A 21,642-nucleotide genomic window follows, 5' to 3' on the forward strand; every position below is an offset into this window, starting at 1 on the left:
TTCAAATCCAGTGTCTGCAGTAAGATTTCATGATCCTCAAGAGCCAATGGAAGACTCCAGATAAGGGTTCGATGCATGTCCTGTGAACAATCTAGGCCTGGGACAGAGGCTTCCAGCAGTAGACGGAGCTCAGTGTCTCACTTGGAAATGGGCTAGCTAGACGTTCAGTCCGGCTCTCACCCTCTCTTGGTGTCTCAGCTAAGAACACCTGTCTGGTTCCGGCTGGAAATCCACCACAGGTACTTCCTGCTGCTGGGATCGCCCTGGGTGCAGCTGACACTGTTGGTGGCTCAGCGGGATTGTCCTTCTACATGTGACGAGGACTTCCACCTCCAGTGTGTGCTGTCGGGAGTCTGCCACAGGGGTGTCTATTGCGCTGCTGGCCGCACCTCAGGACAGATCGCCTGGCATCTCCGGCAGTCCCCCCAGTCTGCCAGTTCCATACCGTTCTTCAGCACCGATCGGCTACTTTTTGTTGAGGATTTAAGCATATTTGGATTTAAGCAAATTTTATAGGTATAATGAGTCCCATTCTCATTATTATCCTAACTGCTACTCAAATTGCCCTATCTCTGGCCGGGGTCGGGGAGGAGCATGTTCAATTTGGCTCCTGAATGAATCCTTTTGGCACAAACCCACTCGTCTTTGATAACTTTCTTCCTTTCTCTCTTATGGTATGTTCCCAGCTCATCTTGCCCATTTGCCAGCTGAGTTTTGGAATTTCTCCAAAAGGCGATTTTACTAAGAAATAAGAATTAGAGACCATAATCTGGGCATTAAAGGGAATGCTTGTAGCTACTAAGTTGATTCACTTGAGAAAGCTAGGATTGTGGGGTTTTTTGGTCGTTGTTGTGGTGGTGGTTTTTGTTTTGTTTTGTTTTTACAGTTAACATGAGTTTGTACTTCTACTTCCCTCTCACACTCGATACTACAGGGACGTACACTTTTGATGAACAGAGTTTTAAAATATGGATGTTTTAAAAAGAGTTAAAAAGTGGATGAAGTCCACTTTATCTATTCTTTATGTTATGGGCTCTGCTTTTGGAGTTTTATCTAAGAAATCTTATCTAGCCTAAGATTGTAAGAGTTTCCTTTTATGTTTTCTCTTAAGTTTTATAGTTTTAGGTTTTACATTAGAATTGTGATCCGCTTTATTTTCTGTATACATGTAAGGTAGGATCGTCATTCCTTCATTTGCACATGGATGTCCAGTTGTTCCCACACCATTTGTCATAAAGATACTCTGTCCCCACTGTATTGCCTTTGCAGCTTTGTCAAAAATCAGTTATCAGGGGCACCTGGGCGGTTCAGTGGGTTAAGCCTCTGCCTTTGGCTCAGGTCATGATCTCAGGGTCCTGGGATCGAGCCCCACATCTGGCTCTCTGCTCGGGGAGCCTGCTTCCCCCTCTCTCTGCCTGCCTCTCTGCCTACTTGTGATCTCTGTCAAATAAATAAATAAAATCTTTTTAAAAAATCAGTTATCAATGTACACGTGGATCTGTTTCTAGCCCCTCTGACATACTACACTGACTATAGTTTGTAAGTCAGGGCTTCAGTGATGGAATGCAGTGCAATGAATAGTTTTTTTCATGTGTCTTTTTGTGTTTTTGCCAGTGTATCTTTTGGGTAGATCCCTAGAATTGTGATCAGTGGCTCAGAGCATCTGGATGAAGCCTGTTTCAAGTGCTCCACCAGAAGGGTTGTACGAGGTCGTGATAAGAGGACCCAGGTCCTCTCAGCCTATCTATCAATTACGTGGGGCGTAATATTCCAGAAGAGTCTGAATTTGTATTTCTCTTGTTATCAATAGGATTGAGCATATTTTTATATTTTTAAAAGCTGTTCATTCTTTTTCTCTGGACTATCATCTTTCTATGAAGTTGTTGGCCTAATTTGCTTCTATTATTGTTAGAACTTCTTTTCATGTTAGTAGTATGACCCCTTGGTCTATATTGTAAATTGCATATACTTTTTTTCTTATTTCTGATTTTATTTGGGGGTTTGTGTGTGTGCATTTTACATAAATGATTTTTTTTTACATTTTCCTTATTACCATTGTATAATTGTATATTTTATATACTTGCATATATTTTGTATGTAATTATACATTTAGTTTCTCCTTTCACAATCTGCATTTCCCCCCAAGACTCCCTGGACCTCCTAAATGGTTCTTTAAATTTGCTGACAGGAAAGTTCATTCTTTGTGTTCTTGGTAAAGTTCTGTAGGTTTTCACAGATTTCACCATTACAGTATTATGCATTATACGTTCACCATCCCAACAGTCCCCTGGGCTTCCCCTTATCACTGACCCCCTCCTTCCCCCACACCCTTGGGAACCGCTTATTTTTTACTATTGATATAGTTTGTGGCTCTTCCCAAATGTCATATAATTGGAACTGTACGGTGTATAGTTTTCCAGAGACTGGTTTGTTTTGCTTAGCATTGTGCATTTCCTCCTTGTCTCTTCTGATTATCTTTTTACTCAGCATATTTTCAAGATCTGTCTGTGTTGCCATATATATATCTGTTCTTTTGAAATTATTCATAGCTCTGTATGTTGGACAGCTAGTATATTTGCCCAGCCACTCTGCATACTGGACACTAAATTGCTTCCAAACCTTGCATCCCTCCAACCCTGCCCTGCTTCACCACCCAAATAATGTTGGATTGAGCCCTCCCACGTATGTACCCTTATGGACCCGTGCGCGCTTTTCTTCGATGCGTCTGAAGCTAGAAAAAGAATTGCTACGTCATAGGACATAGGTTTACTTTATTTAACTAGTTCGACATTGCCCTCTAGAATGCTGCCTTTACCCAGCCAGCAGTATGTGAGGGTTTTTTATTTTTCTTGTGTTTAAAGATTACCGCTATATCCTCACCAACACTTCACATTATCCAAATTTCTGGATATAAAGTGTATAGGAATCAAGTGATATCTTGCTGTGTTCACTTATATTTCTGTAATGACTAATGTAATGAGTCTGAGCAACTCATCATATGCTTGTTATTGTTTTTTTTTTTAATGTAAGAAGTGTTTGTATATTTTTGCTTTGAGAGGTTTTGGGGGGTTTTGTTTTACTAATTTTAATTCTACTGTAATTAGCATACAGTGTTGTATTAGTTTCAGTTGTAAAGTACAGTGAGTCATCAGCCGGTGCCCATCAGGACAAGCATACTCCTTAATCCTGCTTGTTAGCATTAACTCGTTTTTTCTGTTGGGGATACTGTCAGCTTTTTATTGCTGTGTTTCTTATATATTTTTAAGATGAATCCTCTGTCACTTTTGAACATTACACAGTGTCTCTTCTCATTACATCATCTGTCTATTAGCTTTGTCGAACAGAGTAAGCAGTTTGGTCTTGGGCTTGGTGGACGGTGGTACCATTTACCAACAGGCTGAAAACATGGAGGGGCAGACCGCGGGTAGAAACCAAGACTCACTGGACTGTGTTAAGTCAGAGATGCCCACTGAGCCTTCAAATACGGATCTTGAGCAGGCAGTTAAATATCTGACTGTGGAGTGAATGTTAGATTTTGTTAAGTCTCAATATTTTATATTGTTCTCATTATTCCTTGAAGATTTTCTTTTCTTATTTTTATTTATTTTTTAAAATCTGGAGCTCTTTAAAGTTTTGGAGAAAATTTTTATTTAAGAAATTGGATTTGGAAGTACTTTTATTTGTATCATAGTAGTAATTTTTTGCTCTACATATGTCATTTTGACCATAATTTCATTTTTTTCTAATCCCAAATACTTAATCTATGTAGCATTGCGGTATAGTTCTAACCCTACTCACCCTCTGGCCCCCTGACTCTCCTGTCTGGTTTCAAGGGCTCTCTAGATGTATTTCATAGAACATTTACTACACACTATATAAATGATTTTTCCTCCATTTCACACTGAAATTATAAGAAATAACTCAAGGTGACTCTCATCTTTAAATTGAAAATGAAAAATGGTTTTGAAGTAAATCTGTAACATGTTTATGGGATTTAGTTATCAAGTATTGAGCATTCCAGTTTTAGGGCCATCTCCCATGAGAAAACACATAGCCGTGGGTATGCAGATGTGTGTCTTTCTAAACATGGAAACAGGTTTTACCTCAGGATTGTTATTTTTAAAAGCAAAACCTTAATTATTAAATGCTTTTTTGAATAAAAACAAGACACTTTACAGTTCTTGCCAGAAGTTTATCTTTGGCAACTTCTGAGCTTGCAAATGACAGAAAAAATATTTGAGTCAAACAATAATGCTAATGTACTTTTTCTTTTCTCTTGAAGGCTTGCTCACAATGGTTATTCTAGATTCCTCCAGATTATAATTTTTTATAAGATTTATTTTTTTAATTTAATAAAATAAAAGTTATTTCTATTATACACAATTGTATATCTGTCTATTATATACCTTTTTATGAACCATAACAAATTCATTATCATATATACATGTATTTTAAGTAAAACTAATCCTTTTGGTTGTTGCAAATAATACAAAGAATCTAATTAGGATATGCAGTTATTAACATAAATCCATGGTTTTATACCTTAAGATATATTCATAGTTTACTTTTTATTATTTAGGAAGAAACTACATTATCTTAGCTATTGAAGTGTATAGAGATGACATTTCTTTCAACAGAGGATGTGTGACCATCCTTGAGAAGCCAAAACAGGGAAAATCTTTCTTTTAGGTACCAAAAAAAAAAAAAAAAGCATATATTGCTGAGCTGAGCACTCATAAAAATGACTGGTGGTACTTTCAGGCATCATTCATCAGACTTACATTTTAAAAGGAAAAAAAAATCTCATTATCCACTCCATATTCATTTAAGTTTTAAGTGCTTAGAAGACTTGTCATATCCTAGACTTAAGGTCTGAAATGGTAAATCTTGACACGTCTCCACTCCAACAGCTCCTCCGTGTACCGCTAGAGCTCTGAGTGCCCCCACCTACGGGAGCTTTCCATTCTGTTCTGCCCTGGTTCTTGCATACTCTTTCCCATCACTCCGCACTTTGTAATGTTATTAGCTTCTGCATCTTCCCTTATTTCAAAACTAGATGCATCTAAAAGTTTCCCATTTGGTAAGAAATGCCAGAAGAATATATTGGGCATGTTGCACTTGCATTAACACACTTAATCACAATGGGCAAGTGAAGAGTACTTAAATTATTTTCAGTTGGGCTTAGAGAACCTGATGTCTGTGAGGCTGTAAAACATGATATTGGCCTTAATTTTGTGCTCTTTGTGCAGGGCCCAGAGCTCTTTCCCTCTGCCATACCATGCCGGTTTCTCATAGAGCATAATTACTCTGACTTTTTTAATTGATTCTATTTTAGTATATAAGTCTGGGCTGGGAGAGAAAGGACTGGAAATATTATGTATTCATTAGTATCTGAGAAGTGGCAGGTTAAAATGAGCTACTTAGGTTTAAAAGCATATGTATCATATATATCATTCTTTCACTTGCAAAAGTATGTTATTTATGTTAACATTTAGATGCTAACTTTCCTCATTTGAGGAAGGGGTATCTATCTTTCCTTTCAGAATGCATTTTTTCCTAAGTTATTTAAAGAATAGAATGAGGTCATTTATTAATACTCAAAGCTACTAAGGCATCAATCTTTAGCTCTCAGAAGGAGGACATAAATAGAAACAATTTTAATGGGGGCGGGGAACTGCCTGGTTTTAAAAACTGTCTTTTTATGCTATCTAATGTTACATTCTCTTTTAAGGAAAAGACAGAAGGTTGATAAGAGAGTTCCTACAGGATGGGTCTTAATTTCTCTCTACTGAGAACGTGGCAGCCTAGCTCCTGTCACTTCAGTGATCGGTGTTTCTAAAAATTGAAGAATTCACTTTTTAAGTGAGTAATGTATTTAAAAATTTATTAAGGATTTAAAATGACCACAAAATTACATTTCCCCAGTAACTTCTTATGCCAGCTGTGGTGTCCATCTCGGAGTCAGAAGATGAGGTTGCAGATTTTGACTGCTACTCAGATACGATGTCCAAACCAAGCAGCCCTGTGAATTGTGGAATTACTGGAGGTTCTATGATGTAAAATAAAGCTGGGCAATTAGGGCATTTTTAAGACAAATAATGATTTGGTCATATTGATTTTCCTCTCGTGTAGTGGCCTCAATGCCCACTACTTCGTCTGTTTTCACAGCAGCCTGGAGGTCCTGAGAAAGTGACGTCACACTGCCATGGAGACTGGCCTTAGAATGGAGGCTGAGGCTGGAAAGGGGCGGTGTAGACATAGGTGAAACTATATTAACATGTTTCTTATAAAAGCACCACATGGAAATTGTAATATGTCTTTTGTCTCTTGTTTTCTCCGTTGGCTTATCTAACAAAATTAAATAATAATTAAGGATGAGCAACAGAGCCCCTGTCCTGATACAGACACACTGTTCACACATTAAACCTATGTTATCCCTTTCTGTTTGTTTGCCATGATGAAGTAATGACCATGAGGTAGCTGAGATTTATTGGCAACTGTTCTAAGTGCTTCATGGATACTATTGACTTAACCCCTGCAGCACCTTTGTGATATATTAGATAGTATCTCCTCAATTTTGCAGATGAGGGAATTGAGCTATAAAGAGATGAATTCAGTTGTCCAAAGTCACATAGCCAATAAGTGGCAGAAAAGCATCTGATCCAAATAGTCAGACCCGAGTCTGTGCCAATCCCCACTGTGGTGTAACTGCTTCTCTTGACATTGTCGTTGCCAACACGATGATAGATATAAGCTAAAACACAGTGGCTGACAGCGAATACCAGCGTACTCATAAAAACAGTCATCTGGATGGCTATTAATAGAACTGCATTAACTTTTATTAAGAGAAACAACTAAATGAGAAAGCATCATTGAATTATTGTCATAGTTAAGTAAAGATAATTTATTAATTGCAAACCTTGCAGATTAAAGATCCTGAGTTTTCAACTCTTTTTCACATGGGATTGTTTTCAGCCCTTTACAAGGTACATCAGTATATCTCAGAGAAAATGCCCAGATACTGTGGCTCAGATGTTAAATGACAAATGGTAAAAACTAATGTTTACTAATTATTAGAATGAAGGCTTCCCATGACCTATTTCTTAATGTTCCCTGCGAAAAAGAATTACTGACATCATACAGAAAAAAAAAAAAAAATTTGTCCTGACTTAAAAAAACAAAAAACCTCTTTTTAATGTTACTTGTTTATTATATGTAGCTGGTTGCATATACTTCTCTATTTCACTTGCCATTGTGTCCTTGGCTTGTGTCTTAGTGTGCCCAAACCCCACACAGCTGGCACATTTTGAGTTTGGAACAACAAAGTCATGAGAGCATTAATCATGATAAAAAGTCACTAAGTCTGCAACAGTATTTCATTTGGATTTGGAGAATGAAAGAGAGGATATTAAAATGCCTGTGACATTCAAGAGCAGGACCTTTATTTTTTGTAATCCCAGAGACTGTTTTCTTACAGATGACTTTAGGAATTAAAACCTAAAAACATCCTTTGTGAGCTGGTTTTTCTAAGTGCCGGCACTCAACAATGAAAATGCTATGCCTTTCTTGTCCAGGTCTAGAGGAAAAAAGTGCTATCAGTTATTTAGAATCTGATTTATGCCTTAAGAGAGTGGCTGCCACTCTCTGTGATTTCATGGAAGCCGGGTATCAAGGAGCAATTTTCAAAGAATTGAAAGCTGGTGCAGGGTTATGAATAAACTCGGAGAAGCTTTGACCTTCCCTGTCAAATGATAAGGCCATAAATATGTTGGTAATTCTGCTTTGTTGTGAGTACCTGTTCTTTTCCATCATTGTGGGGTTTCTAGGATACCATAAACTGGTACCAGCAAAACTAAGACAAAATTTTTTCTTGTATAAAAAATTAGAAGAATAGAAAATGTAAGGTAGAGAATACAGGAAGCAGCCTCTTGCGTGTTGCTTCTGACGTATGTCTGGCATTAGAGGATCAAGTTTTGGAAACCATATAGTATCCAGAGCAAATTTAAAAATAACTATTTGGCGGGGGAGCGCCTGGGCGGCTCGGTGAGTTAAGCGACTGCCTTAGGCTCGGATGGTGGTCCCAGGGTCTTGGGAGCAAATCCCCACACTGAACTCCCTGCTCAGCAGGGAGTGTGCTTCTCCCTTTGCCTCTCTTCTCCCCGCCCACAGCTCCTGCTGTACTCTCTGTCTCTCACGGAAATAAATAAAATAACTATTTGGTCACATTTTATCATTTATTTGAATGATATTAAATAAATGACTTTGGGACAGGGAGTGTAAGATAGTTAATATCCATTATTTTAATGCTTTTTTTTTCTTATAACGCCAAATTCATTATGAAATTGGGCTCATTTTTGCTTTGATGTGGTCTTTTTAAATAATCACATATAGTACGGTGATTTTGAATGTATGTAATAATGTTTCTAAACAAAAAATGTTGTCCTTCTGCTTGTATTATCTTAATTTCATTAAGATAAAATTAATGTTTGTTGGGGAATCTTTTGTGCCTCCAACTTCACTCTTCCCCTTCCCGGAGTTGGTAGCTTAAGAAAGAATAAAGATGAGGGAGAATCAATCCCAATAACCCACAGAGAAGGGGGCAAAGAAGAACTGGTAGTTGTCTTTTGGAAACCACTTACTGTACTTCCACTTTTGTTTCCATGCACTCTTGTGAACAAAATATGTGTGTGTGTGTGTGTGTGTGTGTGTGTGTGTGTATTTGCCTGTTCTGTTTTATGGACATTATAAGAAGTAGAGAGGGGACACAAAGAGAAGGGGAAAAGCAATGGAGATCTAAATAAAGCAATGCAGGCACAGGCACCCAGAAAGGGACAGCAAAGTTTGAGGGTGCATTAGTCATCCATTGCCATGTAACAAATTGCCACAAACCTTGGTAGCTGAAAACAATAGTAAACATTTATTATATCTCGAACTTTCTTTGAAGGTTTAGAATTTGGACTTTTCTGGGTGCTTTAAGCTTGGGGTCTCATGAAGTTCATTTGCCTTGGGCATCCTAGGATTCCAAGGCAAGTCATTCATATATACATGGCAAGTTGGTGCTAGCTGGTTGGGGAGGGGGATAGTTTCATCCCTCTCTATATGGGCCTCTACAGGGCTGTATGAATGTCCTCACGACTTGGTGACTGACTTCCCCCAGAGCAAGTGATCTATAAAAGCCAGCAAGGGGGCAGCTGTCAGACTTGACAGCTAGACTAGGCAGACTAGACCTAGCCTAGAAGTCACACGCCAACACTTCTTCAGTACCCAGTTGATATACAAGTTTTTCCTGTTCGCGGGAATCACTCCACAAAGACATAAATACCAGGATGCCAGGTTCATTGGGTGCCATTTTGGAGACTGACTACCACCGAGAAATATGGAAAAGAGATACATGAACTCGCAGACTTGTATGAATGGGAGAGGGTGAAAGATTAGGTGGTTCAGTTATGAGGATGACTGTTGTGCAACACACTTGATTTGTGAGGTGAACGTGATGACCACTACACTACAGAAACAACACACTTGATTTGTGACAAATGTGAAGACTGCCATATTCCTTACACTGAAGGTGTTCCTTACTGCAGACCCACTGCATTGCACCCAATATGCCTCCCTGTGCCTTCAGGATAATCATCTTGACAGCACAGAATATAAAGCTAAGCTTCATTAAAGCATGATATTTATCTAGAAATCTTAACCATATCAAAAAACTATCCACTTTTCCCTGCAAAAATCAGTACTTTCAACTTTCTTACGCTGAAGACTCTTGCCTCATATAAGAGGTACCAAAATACTATAACAGTTAAGATGATGGTCTAACTTGAACGGTATATTTATGACAACATTTTACCAACACATAATATATAATGGGGTACTTTTCAGGTTACTTTTAGAAGACAAAATTATCCTAACATTGTTGACACGAAAAATGAGAGGCAAGTAAATTGACTGTGTAAAATTGAAAGTAATGCGTTGTTTGGTTGCCCATTTTAATCCTTTTAATAATAGTGAATGTTTATAGAGCATTCATTCTGTGGCAGGCACTATTCTAAGTACCTCACATATCAAGTCATTTAATCCTCAACAATCCTTTTGTTCTGGTTTTATAGATTAAAAAAATGAAATACAAACATGGTGAAAAGGGATTTAGATCCATGAAGTCTTTCTTCAGCACCTGTGCCCTGAACCACAGTGCTGTGCATATAACAGGCTCCCTCTGGCTAGCTCAGAACCCAAATTCATTAATAATGACAACATTTCTCTCAGATCCACTCCATGCACAGAACCTAAAGACTAGCTAGACTTCTCAGGGCTGGAAGAGGGAAATGGAAAGCTTCCAGAAAGTTAGGAGTGTTTGTCTCGACGGTCAGTATGGAGGTAGGTAGGTCTGAGTTGACTTTGTCAGAGGATCACTGTAGATGCTGATTTGAGAATAAGCTCTATTGGGACAAGGGGAGATCTTGTTATGGGGAGTTGGATAGAGGGGTAGTAAAAGAAATTATGAGTAGTGATAGGAATTTGGGTATACCGAGAAAGAGAGCCAATAGGATTTCCTTATGTGTGTAAGAAAAGAGGAGGAAAAACTTTTTGCCAAAGCAGTTGGAAAGATGGAATCCATATCAACTCAGATAAAGATAGGGTAGGTTTGAGGTCAAAGATCAGGGTGTATTACAGGGACAGCTGGATGAATTAGAGAAGTCTCAGCTAGAGGTAAAAATTGGGGATTTGCCAAGATCTAGATGGCTCAGCTCATCAAGGGCATAGCTAGATCTTTTGGACAAGAGGATCTAGCTGAGACAGAGATGGAGCCCTAGGATCTGGAGAGAAGAGGAAGACACAGCAAAAGAAATTGGGGGTGAAGAGTGAGAACCAAGAGTGTGGTGGTCTGCAGGTGAAGGAAAGATGGTATGTCAGGGAGGAGAGAGGAATAACTCATTGTGAATTCTACTGGAAGGTGAGGACTAATAACTGACCATTGGGTTTAACAATTTGGAGGTCATTGGTTATCTTGATGAAAGCAAATATGGAGGTATAAGGAAAAGTTTAACTGGAATGAAGGCAAGAGAATTGGAAGCGAGGAATTGGAAATAGTGAATTAGTAAACAGTAAATCTACGAGTTTTAATGTAAAGAAGATCAAAGACAGGATAGTGAGGGTGGTAGCTGTCACATAAATTAGAGGTTGAGAGTAGTTATCATGGAAACGGATGAACTCAGTGCCCCCTTTCCGGTAAATATTTATTGTGTTCCTACTATATGTCTAACAATGTACAAAATTTTAAAGATATAAAAATGAATAAGACATGGCTTCTCTCCTTGAGGTGTTTACTTTCCAGTGAGAGAGTTAGACGTAAAATAGTGTGCTATGGAGTCTCAAGTGTGTGCAGGTATCCAGGTTGTGGGTTCAGAGAGGGCCCTGGAGAGGGATGATGGAGAAGGTGACGTCTGAGCTGCGTCTTGGGACTTGTACCATCTGAGTAATAATCCAGCTGCTTCCAATTACTATTTTAGGATCTAGGGGAGAAACAAAATTGTCCTATTGGTTCCTGACTAAAAGTAGCCAAGTCTTAAAAATTAGTGTGTTGATTTCCTTAATCTTAGTCCAGTCATTGGTTTGCTTGCACTGTTCTTTGTGAACTTCCGAAAACTCAATAGCATGTTTTGAAAACACCAATGTGTGCCCCAAACATTCTTACCAGCATCCTCCCTATATTCAGCCACTAACAAAGGACAAGTAAATGAACAAGGATGTGTAAATAGAGTGGGGAATGTCAAAGATAAGTGGATGAAGTCAAGGAAGAGAGATGTTCATTCGCTTATTAATTCCTTCATTTACTGTTCATGTATTTGTTCTTTATGATAAACTTTGGACAGGGTCATGCAAATGCTTAACTTGGACAGTGAATATAGGGAAAAAGTAAAAATGAGAAGAGGAGCAAAGGAATGACATTCTGACAGGCTTTTGAAGTTAGAAGCCCAGAAAAACATGATAATGTAGTAAAAAAGTAGATTTTAAAATGATGCCATACTGAGATGTAGACCCCACCTTTCCCAGTTACTAGTTGAGTGATCTTGAGCAAGCTAATGACTGTACGGAGTCTGTGATCTCTGAGTAGTAACTCTACCACTCAAGCTTGTTGTGGGAACTATGGTGCCCAGTGGAATGTTAGGACATAGCCAATATTCAAAAATTGTACGTCACTTCTCTTTTTCTGTAGCTGGAGCTTTCTCGTTATTTCTTCTAGTTTATAAAGTTTGGTAGTCATGCTGGAGTTTGAGATAAATAATTGCAGAGCTTTCTTTCTCTCCCCTCTTCTTCGGGAGTACCAACCAACAACATGCCATGAGCATTGTGAACATGAGTGGGGGGGAAAAAAACAAAAACTAGACCCAACTCAGACACACATGCTGAACATCAGCCATGCTGCATCTCTGCAAGCGGAAACACTTCCTGGAGTCTGTTCAGGTAGGATAATGAACAGGATCCTTCCAAAAATTCTGCCCTTCCCTTCTGCTCCCCTTCCAGTCTTAACCAACCTGCAGCTTCTGGGAGAAGAAAGAGAAGAGTATGGGGTGGGGTTTGTTGAGCCTGACAAAAGGGAGAGGTCAGCTAGAGGAGGATGTTGGTGCCTGAGTTATTGTGGGGAGCTCTGTTGTGACTCTACATATAGCTGTTTTATAGAGGGAAGGTTGGGGGCGGTTGATGATACAAGGAGGAAAGTTGAAATGTATATTGCAGTGCTGCTATTCTCATCAATCCTTGACCAATTATGAGAGAATTTAAAAACTAAGCCCAGTGGATTTAGAGGCTGAACTGAATTGTATTTAAATTATTGCTTGCACTGAAAAAAAAAAAGTGTCTTGGGGACACCTGGGTGGCTCAGTGAGTAAAGAGTCTAATTTCCGTTCAGGTCATGATCTCAGGTGTCCTGGGATCAAGAGCCCTCCTTCCCCCATCAGGCTCTCTGCTCAATGGGGAGTTTGCTTGTCCGTCTTCTTCCTCTGCCCCTCCTCCCATTCATGTGCACGTATACTCACTGTCATGCTCTCTCTCTCTCAAATAAATAAAATCTTTAAAAAAAAAAAAAAAGACTCTCGTGTTACCTTAGTAGTAGGCTCAATTCATATTGAGCATTTCGAAAACAAAGAATTGCATTTTGGATGTGATGACTAGATAAGAGACCTCAGAAGTTCTTAAAACTTTCCTAAAATTGATTGTCAAAGTTCGTGTTTATACCCCTATAAAGAAGGAAAAGATGTGGTATATATATTTATACACACACACACACACACAAACAAACAAAATGAAATATTCAGCCATCAAAAATTGAAATCTTGATATTTGCAAGGACATGGATGGAACCTAGAGGGTATTATGCTAAGCGAAATAAGTCAGTCAGAGAAAGACAATTATATGATCTTGCTGATATGTGGAATTTGAGAAACAAGGCAGAGGATCATGGGGGGAGAGAGGAAAAAATGAAATGGGACAAAACCAGAGAGGGAGACAAACCATAGGAGACTCTTAATCTCAGGAAACAAACTGAGTGTTGCTGGAGTAGAGGGGCGTGGGAGGGATGGGGTGCCAGGGTGATGGACACTGGGGAGGGTATGCGCTATGGTGAGTGCTGTGAATTGTGTAAGACTGATGATTCACAGACCTATACCCCTGAAAAAAATAATACATTATATGTTAATTAAAAGGACAATTTCAAAATAGGGGAACTTTTTTTAAAGTTTTTAAAACTAGAGTTTTTATAAAGCAAATGAAAATATGATTCTTCTCATGAAGACAAATTAATGCTCTATGAAGGTTTACTATAAAATGCTTAAAGAAAAAAATTCATTTTCTCCCTTCCCTCTAATATTTTAGATTAGTCTTAGGAGTAATCACATTTATTTTCCTTCAAAAATTACTGGGCCAAAATTCCTAGGATTTTATAAAATAAAAAGCAGAAAAGAGTAGAGGGAAAACTTGTGTTCCATTTAAATTTGGATGACCTAATGGAGGAAGAGCGAGTAAATCAATTTGTAACGTGAATGTTGGAAGTCCTGTTCTTGGCACCTTATACATGGTATCTCACTTAGCCCTCAAAACAACCCAGTGAGGTAGTATTGTAAATCCCATTTTACACACATAAAGTGTGTACTCTATATACACCTTGAAGTGTATTTTGAGTACTCTTGGCAAGTGCTTATAATTATTGGTGGTGCGTGCCTCTGTCCTAGTGTCCAGTTAGGCAAATGCTATCTACACAAAGAAGTCTACATGTGTGTACTGAGTTCTTTGAGTTCAACTAAACAAACCCTCATGTACTCAAGCTTTGATAAAGATTTTACTAAGCATATTGACAATTTTTATCAATACATTGTGCTCTAAGCCATTGATCAATCAGGTATTTATTAGATACTTAATATGTTTCTTCCATTGTGCTGTAAATCCAACAGAAATAAAAGGCAGTGATCTTTTTTTTTGTTTGTATTGTAAAAAATTCACATAATAAACAATGTTGTGATGTTAAAAAAAAAAAAAAGCAGTGATCTTTGCCTTCAAATCCATTCTATTCTTTTTAAGGATAGAACATGCACCTGTGTGAGACATGCAGTATGGTAACAAAATGCTAGTATAAAGATGGTAGCCATTAGAAGCAAGTCATCTGTGTTAACTAAAAGACACAAGGAATTTTCATAAAAGAGTGGAGCTTGTCCTTTGCTCAGAAGTTTGTCCAGGTTAACAAACTTGCTGGAGAAACAGCATAGGAATAAACAGAACATGGGCAATCCTGATTATTCTCATCTGAAACTACTTGAAAATTCTGCAGTCACTCTAACTCAAAATACATCTTTTGGCATAACCTGTCCTGTTAGAAATGCTTGCTTCTGGGAGAAGTATTATCTTAAGAAGTCATCATTTGAAATGTCTGTAGCTTTGGGAGGAGCCAAGAGTATGTTTCTGACACTCGAGCATGAGGGCACTCTAAAAGGGGGCGGGGGGGGTGCTAAGACAGAATGGAAGCATTGTAAAAAAGCATCAATAAAGAGTGACAAAATATTGGATGAATATCAGTTCCATCAGTTTTATTTCGAAATAGCTAGTGTTGGGCATTAATGAGGAAATTATCCTATCATAATATTCTACTGTCTCTAGCAATAGGTATTTCATAAATATTTTTGACTTTTGAATTAACAAACTAGCTTAACTAGCGTGCAGGAGGCATTCTTTTGAAAACCAGTATTGTCATTAATCTTTTAATCAGAGAGTAAGTCTACCTCATGTCAAAACATACAATTTCAGCCTGAGGTTATCCAATAATTTCCAAAACAAAAATCAAGCGGAGAGTCTTAATTTCAAAACACATTACTGAAATGTTCTGGCTGTGGAAATATTAAACCAAAGTATTATAATTTTGGATGCAGCGTATAATTCTGAATTAGTATTTTCCTACATGGGTTTCTTGAAATGCGGATTCCATGGGTAATTATGAGGTGTTATTTGAGGGCCGGAGGGGGATCTGTAGTTAGGTAAGTTTAGGGTAGCTCTCACTCAGGTAAACAGCATTTCTTCACTACAGAACTACCTGAAACATCTAATCATGCTGGAGCGCATTGTGACTTCAGGAAGAGACTCTTTCCGATCTTACCAGATCCTGGGAGTCATGCTCTTTGGAAAATGTGCTTCTGCTGTGGTCGGAAACTCCAAATCTATCTACAGGGAAACTATTAGTGAATTTTCAAAAGGTAGTATCTTAAATAAAATATGTAAATATATTTATATGTAACATTAATTCTTTACAGACTACTTTGAATAAAACCAACACACTTGTGTTTTGAATTCTGCACTTGTGAAGCAGAATAAAAGTAGAGATACAAGCCTTCTAGCTCTGAGATGTTACAGCTACAGATTCACTGTGGTAGCAGGCGTTGGTGGTATAGTGGTGAGCATAGCTGCCTTCCAGATTCACTGTGGAGGCCATTGCTCTTGCAAGTACTCTCGGGCCCATGAACAGTCTCAGCATGAAAATGCACCATCGCAGAGGTCTGTGTTTGCGAGAGAGGGGTAGCCTCTTTTCCTGGCAAGTACAATGCAGACACCTCCATCTGCGCCTTTCCCTGTCCCTTCCTGCAGGCTGTTTAATTTCCTGCAGTGTTTGTTGATAAATTTTTAAGTACCTGGACAAACTAACAAAAAATGAGCTACCAGAGGTTATCCTGTGTTTCATCGGTGTGCAGTGGTGTTTCATTCGTACTGGGTCTGTGTGCTAGAAATCTTAGCTGCAGGTAGCCACAGGGTGTGAGTGCAGCATTAACAGCCATCTGATGAATGGTCATCCACTTTATAACTGGCATGGGCACCTGCTTCCTGAATCTTCTGCTCTAAATAGAAAGTACGTTTATGTTCTTCGTGGATTCGATTGCTTTTGAATGGTCTTGCTAAACTGCTACATATTTTGTGAGATCCACACAAAGATCTCTTGCCATAAAACTTGGCCTAGTTAATTGTATTTAACGATTTAGAGAAGTAAACAATTCCGATGGCTCGTTGATATTTTTGCAAAAGGAAAATCTAGGGTGAACTTCATCTAATTTGTCAGTGGTGTCATAGTCATTTGCAAAGAGGAAGCATAATACAAAGTGACCGTGGTTTCTTACCCTTTCTTTAGGTTTCTGTTTTGTGTATGTTTTGCGCTCAGTTGACACTGCAGTCTAGCAAAAGTGATCTTATGATGCTGACTGCCTTTAACATGCTCATAAGTAAGATTTCCAGCACGGATGCCAAGCAGTAGCTCTGCTACCTTTCACTAAATTACAATTTCATACCTTATTGAGGTTGTTAATATGTTAAAAACAACCACAACTGGAAAAGCAAACTGTCTGATTGATTTTTGCCCCATCTTTACTATATAGAACTGCCTTTGACTTCAAAGAGTTATCTTAGCTCAGAACAGGGGACAAAGCAGGAACCTGCGCAATGATTCATGAGAGTAGATGGAAGTCAATGATTAGTTCATGTGCCTCTAGACTCCAGTAATGGCATAAATCTTTAGGGAAGTTCTTTAATGTCAGGCTGTATGCCTGCCTGTGTCAAATCACATATAGGCTAGCATATATTATGAATTGAGAAATCGGAGGAATGAACAAAAATTCCTTTTGTTGTTCATTTTTTAAAAGACGTCACACCAACTGAAGATACAGGAGAAAAGCATAATACTGTTCACCTTTAACCATACAAAGCTAAATCTGCATATTTATAAACACTAAGACTGTTCACATATGGCTAAACATCTTATTGGAACAGAAGAAAAAATATTAATTGACTGCAGGCTTAAACCTATCTGTGACTTCTCAAGTTCACAAACTAGTTTATTCCCAGGTTAAAAATTTTAAGGTGTGTTGAATGTTAACATAATGAGGAAGGCAATGGATATATAGCCAGCCTAGAAAAGAAAGCTTACCACCGTGTCATTTAAATCAGTGGATTTTATAACAGCATCCTCTCCCTGGGATAATAAAACTTAACATGTATATGTGCTGTTTCCTTTGCATTATATGATGCAAGTTGAAGAATCTTCTCTTAGGGACTTAATGTCTACCAGTTGAGAAATCATTACTTACTTCCTTCACCATTCTTTTTTTTTTTTCTTCTTAATTTTAAATTCCAGTGTAGTTAACATAGTGTTATATTAGTTTCAGGTGTATAATATACTGATTCAACACTTCCATACATCACCCAGTGTTCATTGTGAAGAATGCACTCCCTAATCCACATCGCCTGTATCACCCCCAACCCCTCCCCACCCAGCTCCCTTATCATTCTCTACAGAAGTTAGCTGGAACACCAAACATACTAATGTGTTTAGCTAACCACGACCAAACTGTCACGTAGACCACAAACAGGGAGGAAGGCCTTCAGTCAAAGATAGGGATTAACTATAACACACTAAAAATAAGATAAGGACACACAAATCCCTCTTTGATAAGGAATGAAGTCCCAGTCTCTAACAGTGGGCCCCATTGTCAAAGATGCTGTTACCCGAGACAGAGGTAGAGCCCTCTTGGCTGGGTGGGCGTTCCTGCCCTTCTGTTCCTACCTGCAACCCAGTGCTCAGGAGGCTGCGGGTTACCTGCAGCCCCTCCGGTATGCTCTGCTTTCTGATGTGGACCCCGGCAGGACAGCCCTTATCAGGCCAGGATCCACCAACGGGAAAAGCCACCACCACTTCCTATTCCTTTGCTACTTAAACCAAAGCACTCCTAAAGAAATCAGAATTTCCACAAGACTCCCTTTCATATGAAGGAGGCTTTCAGAGTTTGTTAAAGTGTGTTATGTTTGCATCCGTGGACGATAATTTGTGTTATATTTAGCATCTATAGCTTCAGAGTTATTTCTGTAAGGGAGAGTGGTAGGGAGAAACAATGCTCAAACTCGTCTGACAAAGCTAGCCAACGTAAATCAACTGAGGGAAAAATTCTGTATGAAGAAATTAAGGCAGCGCATGGTTTAAACAAACAAAGCCCTGTTTTTTAGGGGGAGAAAAGCCACCTAAGTTGTAACGGTGCTGAGAAGTGGCTGCATGTTTCTCTCGGTGCAGTACTGGGCTCCTGGCTGTCAGAGGTGGCACGCCTACTGTCACAGTGCTGCCAGTCCCATTAAGGGATGAGAGACGGAGGGGTCACGGAGAGATTTTTTTCTTTTTAATTAGTAGACTATTCTTAGAATGGTTTTAGGGTTTACAGAAAATTGAGCCAATTAGACAAAGTTTCCATATATCTCCACTCCAACTCAATTTCCCCTATTATCTTGCATTAGTGGGGGACTTGTGTGCAGGTGATGAACCAGTATTGTTTATTATTGTTTATTAAGCCCATAATTTACTTTAGGGCTCACTGTTTGTGTTATGGATTCTTTGGGTCTTGACAAATACGTAAGGTCACGTGTTCGTCATGTCCCAAAGAACAGCTTCACTGCCCTAACAACCTCCTGTGCCCCACTATCCCACCCTCCCTGCCTGACCCCATCAGTGAGTGTCCTGCCACCGAGTCACGGCTTTGCACGCGTGCACCCTCCACAGAGTTGATTTCTCTTCCCTCACAGGCAGCAGGGAACCCCTGGCCTACATTCTGCCCCCGACTCCTCTGCACCTGATCAGGTCTCTGATCAGCATCTTCCCTACTACTCTGTGCCTCCCCCTCCATGCAGTGATGACACTGTTCGTATGGACAGCTGCGTGAGTCACATCTTGGACGCTGGCATGGAGGTTTATGAGGGAGGCCAGAGACATTTCAAGACTCCTTTCTCGGTCCCCTTTTTGGTCTTAGGCACGCTACCCATATTACCAGCTACTCAGGCCAGGAGCAATTTATAAATCCCTCCCCTTTAAAAGTCTACCCCTTGAGGCACTATTTCTTTTCTTTTTTTTAATTTTATTTTTTATAAACATATAATATATTTTTATCCCCAGGGGTACAGGTCTGTGAATCGCCAGGTTTACACACTTCATAGCACTCACCATAGCACATACCCTCCCCAATGTCCATAACCCCACCCCCCTCTCCCAACCCCCCCTACCCCCATCAACCCTTAGTTTGTTTTGTGAGATTAAGAGTCACTTATGGTTTGTCTCCCTCCCAATCCCATCTTCTTTCATTTACTCTTTTCCTACCCCCTTAACCCCCCATGTTGCATCTCCTCTCCCTCATATCAGGGAGATCATATGATAGTTGTCTTTCTCCGATTGACTTATTTCACTAAGCATGATACCCTCTAGTTCCATCCACGTCGTCGCAAATGGCAAGATTTCATTTCTTTTGATGGCTGCATAGTATTCCATTGTGTATATATACCACATCTTCTTTATCCATTCATCTGTTGATGGACATCTAGGTTCTTTCCATAGTTTGGCTATTGTAGACATTGCGAGGCACTATTTCTTGATTCTTTTAGGATGTAACATGATGAGAAGGTGAGGGCCCCTGCGCTTTCTTCCACCCCTCCGAACCTGTGTCTTCTGACAGTGACTGCTTTTACTCTGAATATGTAAAATGTTTCCAGAGCTGTAATAATAGTTTCTGCGCTTTGCTCTGAATTGATCTAAAACAACAACAGAGATCATTATTCAGGAAAAAGATTAGTTTTCATTTCACTCCTGAGTTTTTTCCGTTGCCATGTCCCACTTATTCCTCTTACTTGAATTATTCTTTAGAATTATTAAAATATTTCCCTATTTTTTTCTTCAGAGGAGTCTAAGAATTTCTGTCTTCTATCACTTTTTATCTAAACAACATATTGTTCTTTTTATAAGATTTCAGTGTTGAGTCAGTTATGCTGGTTTGTTTGTGGCACATTATTATCTCTGGTCCAAGCAAGAATCCTCATTGGTTGATCCATTTGCCTTTAATTTAACCTATTTCCCTTTAATTCCTCTACCACATTCTCATTCTCCTTATTCTTCCCATAGGCAAAGCTGTTTGTGTGTGTGTGTGTGTACATATACATATATATATACACACACACATATATATATACATTATATATATTTAAATTTTTAACATCTTTTTTAAATTTTGTTGTTAGAAAAAGTGTATTGATGTGTTTGTATTTATTTCAACTTACATAGATGGGTTCTGTAATTTTTTTTTAAAGATTTTATTTATTAGAGAACAAGTGATAGGGACGGACAGAGAGAGAGAGAGCATGTGCGCGCACAAGAGGGCATGGGGGAGGGGCAGAGGGAAAGAGAGAGAGAGAGCAGACTCCCTGCTGAGCTGGAACCCTGATGCAGGACTCAATCCCAGGACCTGATCCCAGGACCCAGAGGTCATGACCTGAGCTGAGGGCAGATGCTTAACTGACTGAGCCACCCAGGCACCCCAATGGGTTCTGTAATTTATCCCAATTCTGTTTCGTGTGGCATTGTTTTCACAGGGCATTGTGTTTCCAGTACACCCACTTTTCTCCGAGTGTGTCTAATCCATCGCTTGGTGTTTGTCTACCTGTGTTGCCCATCTTTTCTTCCAGTCATGGGCATCAAGTTCAGATATATTTTATGTTTTCTTTAAATGGTCTTTGTGTTTGAATATATTTAAGCGCTCTTAATTGAATTTATGCCTTCTGATTGAGTGTTCAAATAGAAATGCATATTTATGAGTTGTATAGTTAGTAGAGATCTATATGAACTTGTGTTACATTTCAAGAACTGATAAGTAATTTAGAGAGCCGTTTTCCAAATAAAAGCAATCCATTGACTAAAGACAAAGCCTGCTCATACGCTGAGATCTTCTATGGAGCAGAGCAGGTTCCCAGAACCCATAACAGAGTACAAAACGCATACTCAGAATAAAATCCTGTAAAAGGTGGCATAAGTACCTTACTCTGGTAATGTGTCATATATTAAGCTTTTAAATAATATTTCATTAAAATAAAGAACATCTTTATCCCCTCAGGGTTACATGAATTATGGAAAATATCTTTTCTGTGTCATTACTGAATAGATGTGTGCCTTGGCATTTTCCCCATAAGGACTTGAGGTATCTTTCTATAAAGACCATATATTCTGAGGATAATGAATAGAATAGAAAAGTAAGGGAAAGTCATTACTTTTCAGAAGAAGAGGAAATTTCCAAGTATTTTATATAAAAGCAAATG

General features: G+C 38.9%; 1 protein-coding gene across 1 annotated transcript in view; it reads left to right on the top strand.

Moving 5' to 3' along the window:
* TPK1 (thiamin pyrophosphokinase 1) overlaps positions 1-21,642 on the top strand; it is a 343,243-nt gene that overhangs the window by 234,653 nt on the left and 86,948 nt on the right. The window lies entirely within an intron of this gene.

The sequence above is a fragment of the Lontra canadensis genome, unplaced genomic scaffold, assembly GCF_010015895.1.
Source record: "Lontra canadensis isolate GAN:19392208 unplaced genomic scaffold, GSC_riverotter_1.0 scaffold2, whole genome shotgun sequence".
Taxonomy (NCBI): Eukaryota; Metazoa; Chordata; class Mammalia; order Carnivora; family Mustelidae; genus Lontra; species Lontra canadensis.